A 12,135-nucleotide genomic window follows, 5' to 3' on the forward strand; every position below is an offset into this window, starting at 1 on the left:
AAAGTTAAAAATCACACAACACCAGGTTATACTCAACAGGTTTATTTGAGAGTACAAGCTTTCAGGGCGCTACTCCTTTGTCAGCTAGCTACCTGATGAAGGAGCAATGCTCCGAAAGCTTGTACTTACAAATAAATGTGTTGGATTATCACCGGGTGTTGTGTGATTTTTGTCAAGAGTGTGGTGCTGGAAAAACACAAAGGACGCCCACATCTTCATAACACAAGGTTAGCCAAGTTAACTATGTGTCAGGAAACCAACGTGAAGTAAAAGCTAAAACCAGCCAGCCCCCATGAGAGATGTGAAAAAAAACCTCCATTTCCTGCGTTGATTTACATGGTTATGAGTAACTTCACATGTTGGAAACTCCACCCACAATTATGAAACTTGTCATATAACTTCTGCAGACACAAAATATCCAACTAGTTTGTAGTTCAAGGAACCTCTCTCTCTCTCTCTCTCTTTGTCTCTCAAAAAAAGAGAAATGCTTGGTGACAACATTATATGTGAAGAAACATCAGGAAACTGAACACTTAAAAGATAACTACAGCATTGTTACTGCTGACGGTCTAAGAAAACAACCAATCAAGTTAAAGACATACAAAGGAGCCTGAGGCCATCCTCACGTTGTACTGGCGAGTGTGTGTTCCTTTCCCAGCGTTAGCAGGTATAAACTTGCTGTTTCTATATCAAAGATAATATTGTGTTAGTGTTTTGATGGTTTTCCTCCTAATTTCCTGCTATTATGTTACTGGAAGATGCAGGAAACCTCAAAACTATGCATTTCCATAAAATATATACACATGAAAATTAAGTTAACAAATGGAAGTTCCAATTCAAGTTGGAACTCATTAGTCTGACACCTGGACCAGGCAGGTTCACAGCACTCCAGGGTAATATTGATACTTAATGAGCCCATTTAGCACACTAATTTGAAGTTAGAAGAGTGCACCTTTGACTGCACTGATTTATCTGAAGTTGAGTAGGATCACTTTGCAGACAAACTTAGAATAGATATATTGGGCTTTTGTATGCCTAGTGTGCTACCTCTGAAACAGGAGGCCTGGGTTTAAGTCCCATCTACTCCAGAAATGTGTCATAACAACTGAGCAAGATGATTAGAAAGTAACCATAATGGATAAACTGATAAGTAACTAGATAAATATGTGGGATTTCATATACTGGTAAATGGTGCAGTTTTAGATAATTGAACTTTTAACTCTTATCATCCTGCATCTAAATTCTCTGGATTGGGGTAGTTTGGGAGCATTCATATGGAAGTAAAATGCAAAAAAAAAACGCAAATTGTAATTCTGTGGCTGTAGATTTCTCATTAAATCAGCTTGAATACTCCTAAACATGATTCTAGTCACCAAAATAAAATGTTCCACTAAAATATTAATCTAATATTCAAATTTAGGCTGTCACCAAAATCCTGTTTGATTAGACTAAATTAATTCACTAACAAATCACTAGTGATATGAAGCATCAACAACATTATACATGAGTGAAAACATGGAAAAGGTTTCCTGTCTTGCAGAGCACATAAAAACAGTTGCCATAAATGTCTTGAAGTACTTGAATCAATGAGTACCTGAAAACAGGAAGTTTTGCTTTTACTTTGGCAAATAAAATAGTTTGAAAATAACCATGCTACTGGTTATAATTGACAAAATAACAAAAGTTGTACAATTATTGTTTACAACATACTTAAAGTAATGAAACAAAATTACTTCAGTAATTGCTTGAGCTCTATGCTCTGAACACTTTATCCTTAAACTTACAATAACAGCATGCAGTTAGAGATACAGATCTTACTAATCTGTTACTAACTGCAAGATGTTTCCTGTGACTTGTTCAAGAAGGGCTTTGCAATTGCAGCACATACAATATCAGAATATTATGCATAATCAATTCACAAATAGGGATAATTAAAACTGCAAATATTCAATACTGTGATTAAGATTTGTTACAACTGGGAGAATCATGCATCTTTTAGCATCTTAAATTTAATCTGGTTGCTGACCCATCTATTTGATCTAAATATTTTATGGATCTTATGATGTTATAGCTCAATCTCTTTGCCTGTAACAAGGCTTTATCCCGGGGATGTAAGCCAATATATATAAATTATAAAATTTAAATGTCATCCATTTTACAGCCTGATTCATTGTCAAATTATCTTGTCTCAGTGCAGTCGCATTTTCTGCTTCACTCCTACTCCCACTACTCCAGATATCACTTGCAGCAAATTCTCAGCAATTTAACAATTTAGTATTTTGCACATTTGTGCTAGTTTTTTTCATAATCAAGAATGTATTTGAACTGAATTGAGTATAGCTTAGAAATTTGACCATACACTGTCGATTTTTTTGAATGCTTTGTGGCCTCTTCATCTTATAGTATAGTGAACAGGAATAGAACATATATTATAAGCAGCAACTGTACCACGTTTTTGGTGCAGCTAGACAAGTTAGCACCAGCAAAGCCCATCCAAATTATGCAAACCACAGAATATCATTAATTTAGTTCCGCACTTTTTGCAAGATACACCTCCACAGATGCTGCCAGATCTGTTGAGTTTTTCCGGCATTTTCTATTTTTGTCTCTGTAGCAGCTGGGATCTTTTTTCTCTGGCACATAGGAGGTTAAGAGGTGACCTTATAGACATTTATAAAATTGTAATGGGTAGATAAGGTGAATGGCAGGTTGATTTTCTCTAGAGGAGGGACTTTCAAAACCAGAGCCTTATTTTTAAGGTGAGAGGAGAAAGATTTAAAAAGAACAAGGGGACAATATTTAATATAGAGAGTGGTTCGTGTGTGGAATGAACTTCAATAGGAAGTAATGGATGCAGATACAGTTACAGCATTTAAAAGACATTTGGATAAGAACATGATTGGGAAATATTTGGAGGGACATGGGCCTAGCACAGGCAGGTGAAAATGGTTTCGTTTGGGATTACAGTCAGCATGGACTGGTTGGACCGAGAGGTCTGTTTCCGTACTGTATGATTCCACGACTCCATGTGCCTTCAGAACTACTACCAGATATAACACTATCAGCTACCACAGAAATAGTTGTAGCCTGCTTCCACATTGTAGGGATTCTACGATTCTAAGATGAAAAATCATTCCATCTTGTGCTGCCTTCGTGGCTTAAGAGGAAATGATGGTGTAGTGGTGATGTCACTTGATTAATAATGCAGAGGCGCTTGCTAATGCTTTGGAGATATGGTTTCAAACCTCACAATAGCAGTTGGTGAAATTTAGCTGAAACCAAAGAATCTGGGATTAAAATGACAACTATCATCAATTGTGATAGGGACCCATCTGGTTCACTAATTGCCTTTAATGAATGAAATCAATCATCCTCATCTGGGCCAAAAAAATGACTTCAGGCATAGAGCAATGTGGCTGACTCTTAACAGCCCTCTAAAATGACCCAGCAAGTTACTCAGTTCAAGGTTAATTAGGGAGAGGCAACAGTGTTGAGCTTGCGAGTGATGCCCACATCTCATGAAAGAATAAAATAAAAATGGCAGCAAACAGCAAAAGTGCAAAACTGAACTGGAGGAGCTGACTAAGAAGGACGTACTATGGAGGAGATTATATCCACAGTGGGTACACATGGTGTTTCCACTTTTTTAAAGAGGCTACTTCTGTGCTATTTTACCTATTGAAGCCTTAGACAGCTTGAAATAATTACACAATTGTGCCATTCACCCACCATTTTAGATTCCTGCATCAAATTTCAGGAATTTCCTGTTGGTGGGACATGATCTACAGCTCAAACAAAACCACTCAAATTCAAAGCAGAACAGTACAGCAGCCCCCATGTTATCATTACAAAAGTAAAATATTGCAGTTGTTGAAAATTCAAAATAAGAATTGAAATTGAACATGCTTAGCTGTAGGCCAGTATTGATGATAAATCACTGACTAAAAGCAATAACTTGGAATTTCTCTCTATGGGTACAATATGACCTGCTGAAGAGAGAAACAGGTAAACATTTCCAGTCTATAATCTTTCCTCAAATCTTCCCTACCTGCTGAGTATTCCCAACATTTTCTTTTTTTTTTAGTCTCCTTTTCACTTTTCTCTTTCCTTTTCAATTCTTTGGTTTTCCTTTGGTGAGTTCTAAATTCCTCCCTATCCTTAGGATTACTACTCTTTTTGCCAATGTTACAACCCTGTACATAAAACCATATGAAACAGGAACAGAACATATCATCAAGCCTGCTCTACCGATCAATGTGATTGTGGCTGATCTGATTTTCCTCAGCACCACTTCCGTGCAGGTTAGGTGGATGGGCCATGCTAAATTGACCATAATATCCAGGATTGTGCAATCTAATTGGATTATCTATGGAAAATGCATAGCTACAGGGATAGAGTAGGGAGGAATGCTCTTTGGAGGGTCGGTGTGGACTTGATGGGCTGATTAGCCTGCTTCCACACTGTAGGGATTCTATAATTCTAAGATGAAAAATCAATCCATCTTGCCCTTGAATTATATTTAATGACTGAGCCTCGACAGCCCTCTGGTAAAGAATTCCACAGATTGATTACCCTCAGAAAAAGGCAATTTCTCCTCATCTTTGTCTTAAACATATGACACAGAGATTGGTAGATCTAAACTATGAGACAGAAAGCTAAGGGGAAAGGTGGGGAACTTTCTTTTCCACTTGGAGTTTATAGGATTCTGTGAAAGGATGACTGAGTCAGAAACTCTGATAACATATAAACAGCATTTGGATATTCACTTGTGTTGCCATAGCCTCCAGGGTTAGGAACCAAGACCTGGAAAATGGGATTTGTGTAGATCTTTGTTGATTGTTGTAGACATAGTCTGAATGTCCTCCATATGTAACTATCTATAAGTATTATATTGGAAGTTTTCTAATCTTCAATGACTTTTCCAGAATCTAAAGATTCTTGGCAGATTTTTATCAAATATATCCTCTATCTCTGTAGCTTCTTTCTTTAGTACCCTCAGATGCAAGGCCCAGAGAACAAATTGGATTTAAGCTCCACTTCATTTCTCTAATGATTCATCTCTAGGCATAATTATCACATTTATTTCCTTTCTCCCATTTGCCCCTTGATTATTTAGCATATTTGGCATGCTATTCGTAACATCTACTGTGAAGACTAATGCAAAATATCTATTCAACTCCTGTTCTGTTTCAATTTCCTGGTGCTCCATTATTATTTCTCCAATCTAATTCTCTCATGTTCACTCTGGCCTCTGTCTTCTTTTTGATACATTTAAAGAAACTCCTACTCCCCATTTTTATATTACTTGTTACTTTTGCCTTAAAATTTATTTATTTCCTTTTTTGTATCATCTTTTGCTGATTTGCCGAGTCCTCTGGTTTACTACTGTTCTTTGCCACATTATGTGTTTTGTTTTTCAAATTGATGCTATATTTATCTTCTTTTGTGAACAATAGTTGATTTATCTTCTGCTTAGGATCCTTCTTTCTCACTGGTATATATCTTAGTTGTTTCCTTTGCTTTAGCTCTTTTCTTGTCAGCAAAATTCCTCTAAGCTGCATGGTTTTGATGTTCTGCACACAATGATCAGCATTGACACTCCAATTGCAGCATTGACTTCTAATTCTGGAAGTTACTGCCACGTACAGATATTGGAGGCCACACAGTTGATAAGAAAATTTGAGGGAGCACTGCTTGTAAGCTGTGGTTTATTTCATCACTTTACAGCCAGTTTCCAAAATGGATATTAACTAAGGTGAAAGGAGTTATATGGTACCAGTATTCATCACATATTTTCAATTTTCCAAATAGCCAAGGTCCTGTGCTAATGCTAGAAACATTGTATGTATAGTATATTCTCATCTTAGAAAGAGCATAGGAGTATGGAAACAATTTTGGGGTAGAAGTAAATAATTTGCTACTTCAGACCTGCTCTGCTGTTCAATATGATTTGGTTGATCTTGTTGAGGTCTGATCTCTACTTTGCTGTCTGTCCCCCAAACTCCTGACTCCCTTGTCTACAAAAAAAATCTATCTACCTCAGCCTTGAATAAATTCCAACATCCAGTGTTTTTCGGGAAAGAGAATTCCACAGGTTAACAAATCTTGGCTGGGAATAAAATTCTCCTCATTGTCCATCTTAAGATTAAAGCCGAAAATGTGTTGCTGGAAAAGCGCAGCAGGTCAGGTAGCATCCAAGGAACAGGAGATTCGATGTTTCGGGCATAAGCCCTTCTTCAGGAATGCCTTTTTTGGCTCTGATCTCCAGCATCTGCAGTCCTCACTTTCTCCATCTTAAGATTAAAACCTGGCTCTAGTCCCTCCTACAAGGAGAAGTACCTTCTTATAATCGACCTTGTTAGTTTCTCTCAGATTTTATATGCTTAGACCTCAATGGCAAAAGGTCCAACCTGTTCAACCTTTCAATGTAAAATTAGTCTTGCATTCTAGGAATGAATATAGTGATAATAACTGAAAGAACTGTGGATGCTGTAAATCAGAAACAAAAACAGAGATTGCTGGAAAAACTCAGCAGGTCAGGTAGCATCCGTGGAGAGAAATCAGAGTTAATTTTTCGGGTTGAGTGACCCTTCCCCAAACCTGTTCTGAGGAAGGGTTGCTTAACCTGAAATATTAACTCTGATATCTCTCCATAGATGCTACTAGATCTGCTGAGCTTTTCCAACAATCTCCATACGAGTTGAGTGATCGTTTTTTGAACTGTTTCCAACATATTTATATGTTTTCTTAAAATAAGGAGACCTAACATGTGCACATTACTCTAGATACGGCCTCACCAAAGCCTTTTAGAATTGCAGTAAAATTCCCCTACTCCTTTTTTCTATTTTCTTTGCAATGAATGGCACTATTCTATTTGCCTTCCTCATCACTTACAACACCTGCATCCTAAACTTTTGTGATAAATATAGCAGGACCCCCTACTCCTTCTACACCTTCGAGCTCTGCAATCTCTCTCAATGTAAATAGCATTAGAAAGACAACGGAACAAGGATATGCCACAACCCAAAGAACTAGCCACACTACCATACATCAAGACATTTCCAAACTAGCAGCCAGACTACTACAAACACTAGGACTCATAATTGCACACAAACCAACAGCCACTCTCAGACAACAACACACCGGAACAAAGGACCCAATACCCAGCATGAGCAAAACCAATGTGGTGTACAAAATCCCATGCAAGGACTGCACAAAACACGACATAGGACAAACAGGAAGACAGCTAACGATCCGCATCCATGAACACCAACTAGCCACGAAACGACATGACCAGCTATCCTTAGTAGCCAAACACGCAGATGACAAGCAACATGAATTCGACTGGGACAACACTACTATTATAGGACAAGCCAAACAGAGAACAGCCAGGGAATTCCTAGAGGCATGGCACTCATCCACAGATTCAATCAATAAGCACATCGACCTGGACCCAATATACTGGCCACTGCAGTGGACAGCTGGAACTGACAACAGGAAGCGGCAGATTCAAACCACTATAAATGCCGGAGGAAAGAACACAGAAGCTCTTCACAGGAGGCTCCCAAGCACTGAGGATGTCACCTAGACAGGGGACAAAACATCTGCAACACAAATTCCCAGCTCGGCGAACAGAACCACAACAGCATGCTGATTTTCTATTCTATCTGCTATGTTATACTCCATCTGCCAATTTTTGGCCCAATCATTTAACCTATCTATAGTCGCTGCCTCATCTTGGCTACTTATTTTCTTAGCAATCTTGATATCTTCAGCATTTTTCATGACCATACATTCTAAGTCATGATACCAATCCACTGCTGCATAAATAATTGATTCGTGGTAATGATTTCACATACATGGGATATTTTCAAATTAGCTTTTTTGAAAATTTTATTTATTGATTTATGGCAGCCTTAAACATAGCCACCAAAGAAAATCTTCACACTTCGCTTCCAAGGTTGCTAGCACAGTAAGCAGAACAAATAACCTTGGTTTCCTTTAATTTAACCAACATAATGCAGAGTTACAATTAGTGAAACACAATAGGCCAGATTTTGCTGTAAAATTAATGATGAGCCAACAGCACGCACAATTATTTATGCACAAACATGAAAACAATGCATAGAGACCGCACAATTAAATATGAAAGTCTGGAATTTGCTCTCAGATAGCCAATATCCCTGAGCAAACTGAACCAAAATTGTGTAAAATTTATTGTCTCGCTCCCCATTCAACTATATTGTTCCCAACTGACTTTGTAGATATAAGACCATAAGACATAGGAGTGGAAGTAAGGCCATTCGGCCCATCGAGTCCACTCCGCCCTTCAATCATGGCTGATGGGTATTTCAACTCCACTTACCAGCATTCTCCCCGTAGCCCTTAATTCCTCGAGACATCAAGAATCTATCAATCTCTGCCTTGAAGACATTTAGCGTCCCGGCCTCCACCGCACTCTGCAACAATGAATTCCACAGGCCCATCACTCTCTGGCTGAAGAAATGTCTCCGCATTTCTGTTCTGAATTGACCCCCTCTAATTTTAAGGCTGTGTCCACGGGTCCTGGTCTCCTCGATATTGACTAAACTCACCAGATAAAGTGAGGGCTTGAAAGTATTCTTTTAACAGTGCAGTAAGCCTTAATTACTGCAATAACCTCTCTGACATTGAAGGTTAAATTGGCCAGTGTGACATTTCATTTTTAAGCTATGAATTGTTATTGAAGTTTTTTTAAAAAATTGGAAGTTGTACAGTGACTTATTGGTTAGCACTGCTACCCCACAGCACCAGGGACCTGGGTTAGATTCCAGCTTCAGGTGACTGTCTGTGTAGAATTTGCATGTTCTCCACACATCTGCTTGGGTTCCCTCTACGTGCACCAATTTCTTCCCACAGTCCAAAGATGTGCAGGTTAGGTGGATTGGCTATGCTGAATTGCCCGTAGTGTCTAGGTGGATTAGCCATGGGAAATGCAGGGTTACAGGAAAAGGTTATGGGGAATGGGTCTGGCTGGGGTGCTATATGAAAGGTCAGTGTGGGCTAGATGGGCTGTTTCCACACTGTAGGGATTCTGTATGAAGCTAGTAGACTTACTTTCTCTTTGCCTCTTTTATCACTTTCCTGTTCAACTTTCTCTCTTCCTTATTTTGCTTTCTGCAGCTAATTTGATGTTAAATTACAACTTTTAATTTGTACTTCCTGGTTTTGTTTCTAGATTGCTCATTACTAATTTCTCAATTTGATAGGGTAAGGATATATAGTTCCTCCATCTTGTCCATGTAGGCCCCAGGCATCCTCTATGAAGTATTGTGTTGTTTGGCTGACAGTAATACTTGCAGCGATTGTAGAATCCAGAAATGATCTAGCCTGTCACCTTGGAGCAATAAAAGTTGAGGTAGTAAAAATTGCTGACTTTTAATAAAAACTCAGAACTGAAAGTGTACCAGAAATTTTAGGTCAGAAGCAGCAATTGCCAACTGTCAGTGAAGCTGGCAACCGATTCTTGTAAGTCAGCTAATTTCCCTCCTTAAAGGCATTGGGGTTCTACCTATAGCACATGGACCTGCAATGTCCAAGAAGGCAGCTCACTGCCACCCTCTCAAGGGGAATTGGGGATGGGCAATAATCGCCCATAGAAAGGCCAGTGATGCCAATGTATTTTGAATGAATAAAAGGAAAAACCACAAAGCTTCTCAAAAGGAAGTAATGACAGAATTGTGATTAGAGGAGCAGCTGACACAGCATAGACACAGCAGGTCTTCCAAGCTGCTTCCCCAATCATACATTCTGTCTCTCCCATGCTCACTGCTCCAGCTCTTGCAATGACAGCTTCTCCTCTGACTTCTCTTTGCAGCGACAGATTATATGATGGGAGGGGCAACATGAGTGGGAGAGAAGGGACCTGAGAGTGGAGGAGCTGGAATGGTTACTCTGGCTGGTTCCACTGCTGTCACTTGGGAGACTTTCAGCTTTGTTTTTTGACATTCTCTGACAGCACAAAGAAAAGTGGGAAATGAAAGAACAGGAAGGAGTCTTTGCCAGTAACAAGACTGGATCGTTGGCACTCAGATTTAGCTTATGGTTCTTAATTTACAATATGTAGGTGGAATCAGTGAGAAGACTGTTCAGGGCCTCAGTCACTCAGCCTTGTGCCAGGCTGAACTTGATTTGGCCTACTCAGGATCCGGGTGCTATCCAAGTGCATGGAAATAAAAGAAGCTGCACTCTCTGGCTCGTCTCGATGTGAGTCCCCCGCCAGCCATGACCAAACTGGCTGTGTGGATCCCCTGCACTATCAAATTAATAGCACAAGCAAATCTGCAGATTAAAATGGAATATGAAGGCAGTCATGAGTCTAACATTACAAGGTATTAGAGACTATATCCTTTCAACTTACACAAAAAGCTTTTTCATCAGGCCTGAGGCCAACATTTATTTTTAACTTTGATTTTTCATGGTAAAATGAGCCATGTCACAGAAACATTCAGTAAGCTCACGAGGTCATTCAATTGTAGTTGCTGATCAAAAGCTCCCATCCTTTGTAAATCTTTACAGAAAGTGTAGGTATTGGAGGTATCTTTACCTCAATGCTTACTGTAGTCAACCAGTTTATTCTGCAATCACTTAGGACTTGTTTTCATTTATGTCTTTTTTTTTAAATCATTCCTTCTGTGTAGTCACTATCAGTTTTGTCTGTTGCCATATCCACTGTCCAAACTCTTCCACACACTCAATTGCTCCCCATTTATCACACACTAACATGCATTATTCTGTTCACACGATTCCATGCGGCCATTTACTCCCCATCCAGACACATACACAGAGACAATATCCAACCTGCACAGACATACAATGCATTTCCCATACACACGATACTCATACCTTCCAACAAACACACAAACCTCACAAACAGTCATTAATTATAACCAATATCCATCCTATACTCATTCACAAAAAACACTCACCCCACACTCTCACACTTGCATAACGCTCACCACATATCCAGACACGCACCCATCACAAAAAAACCATGGGCACGCGCACACACACAAAAAAACCCACCTGCAATACAGACATAATACACACTCTCTACTGATACACCTACTGTATATCCACCCCACACAGCAACACATGCACAGTACTCATCCCACACACAAATTATGCAGCACATACACATAATTACACACAATATACATACACAACACATGTGCACACAATATGCAAAGTATGGGTGATCACTCGGGTTGAGTATGATTGTCCTCCATAAGGGCATCTATTTGTGGGTCTTCAGATGGCTGACGAGGCCAACCCTGGATCCACAGATTCTATTGCACTGTGGGCATTGGTGGGTGGTAATAGTGGTTGAGGTGGTGGTGGGTGGGCCTTCCTGGTGTTCTACCTCTCCTTGTGCAGGAACCAAGGAGCACAACAGAGATCATTTTTGCAGCATATAGTTCTCTGCTAGATGATGTTTCTCCAGTGATTATAGTTTGTTGCCATATCTTCCTAGTGGTTGATGTTGATGTAGAATTTCTTGAGGTTGGTCTAAATGTTGCCTTTGAAATATTTCTTTCGACCATCCGGGCCACACTGACCTTCCTTCAGCTGGGAGTACATGACCTGTTTTTGGAGGTGTGAGTTGGGCATTCAGATGACATGGCTGGTCATTGGAGTTGCTGTTTAATTATCATGATAGTGATGCTGTCTATGTTGGTCTCCTCCAAGATGCTAGTGTTATTGTGCTTGTCTTCATAACCACACAATACACCTACACACTACACATGTGCACACAATATACATACAATACATATCCTACCAAACATGCATCTTATCCTCTAGCCCTCTCAGGGAACTATAGACTGATGAACCTTACGTCAGTGTTGGGTAAGTTGTTGAAGGAGATTCTGAGGCAACAGATTAACCTGCATTTGGAAAGGCAAGGACTGATTAGGGATAGTCAGCATGGCTTTGTGTGTGGGAAATCATGTCTCATTCAACTTGATTGAGTGTTTTGAACAGGTGACAAAGAAGATTGATAGAGGCAGAGTGGTAAATGTATATATGGACTTCACCAAAGCACCTGACAAGATTCTGTATGGTGGACAGGTTAGTAAGGTTAGATCACATTGGATC

At 39.5% G+C, this 12,135-nt stretch overlaps 1 protein-coding gene across 1 annotated transcript in view; it reads left to right on the forward strand.

The window, feature by feature from the left end:
* The first annotated feature begins 583 nt into the window (after positions 1–583).
* Positions 584–12,135, forward strand: part of rgs19 (regulator of G protein signaling 19) — a 116,598-nt gene continuing 105,046 nt past the window's right edge. Inside the window, exon 1 of the mRNA XM_060836060.1 lies at positions 584–667. The gene's annotated coding sequence lies outside the window, so the exon portion shown is untranslated. The remainder of the gene's footprint in view (positions 668–12,135) is intronic.

The sequence above is a fragment of the Hemiscyllium ocellatum genome, chromosome 15, assembly GCF_020745735.1.
Source record: "Hemiscyllium ocellatum isolate sHemOce1 chromosome 15, sHemOce1.pat.X.cur, whole genome shotgun sequence".
NCBI lineage: Eukaryota > Metazoa > Chordata > Chondrichthyes > Orectolobiformes > Hemiscylliidae > Hemiscyllium > Hemiscyllium ocellatum.